The sequence below is a fragment of the Psammomys obesus genome, unplaced genomic scaffold (genome assembly GCF_907164565.1).
Source record: "Psammomys obesus unplaced genomic scaffold, mPsaObe1.curated_primary_1811, whole genome shotgun sequence".
NCBI lineage: Eukaryota > Metazoa > Chordata > Mammalia > Rodentia > Muridae > Psammomys > Psammomys obesus.
The window spans coordinates 6,671,458-6,672,208 of record NW_026591643.1 but is presented as its reverse complement, the minus strand read 5'-3'; positions in this window follow the sequence as shown (position 1 = coordinate 6,672,208).

The following is a 751-nucleotide window of genomic DNA, read 5'->3' as shown; positions in this document are numbered from 1 at the left end:
AATTTTGAATTAGTATAGATGATCAGAGAAATTGCTTTCAGAATTCTAGACCAAAAGCAATGCACGTGGCCATCCAATCTCATTCACCTGAAGTAGGTTAATCTTTGCTATAAAAGTAACTTACTTTTCTAAAAAATATCAATTATGTGCAGTCTTTAAAGTTGTGTAGATTTTAAAGTATTAAATACACTAAACATTTCTTCTCTGTTTGAAAGGATGGATGGAATCTATATTTTTGTGAGAGTTAGCTCTGCCTCTGAGGAAATCACAGAGCCTATGTTGCTAGCATTGTTTGGAAATGGAGGCTGAAAAGCAGCTTAGCTTAAGGAAATGTGTGTTTGCAGACCACAGTACAATCTCACTCAAGTGACATACCTATAGTAGAGAAGTGCATAGAGAGAAGAGGATGCTGGTTGCAAAACTCTGGGAGGTAGAGAGAAAATGGCAGCCAGTATTTGCTGCATGGAGTTTCAGTTCTAGGAGAAAGAATTCCAAATACAAGTCTTAGTCCTGATTTTCAAGAAACAGATTAAGGTAGGCTTTTTAGCACAGTAAGTTCAGCCAGGAGGGAATATTTAAAAACAGCAGGAGGAGAATGGTAAAGTAAGATAAAGAAGATAAGAAAATGAATAAGAGAGTTATCAAACCAACTACAGGTGGGCAGCTGGAGCTCTTATTCAATGTAGCGAACCAGAGCCAGTATTGAATAGGCATGTGACATGAGCCGACTGACCCACCTCATCCCACCCCC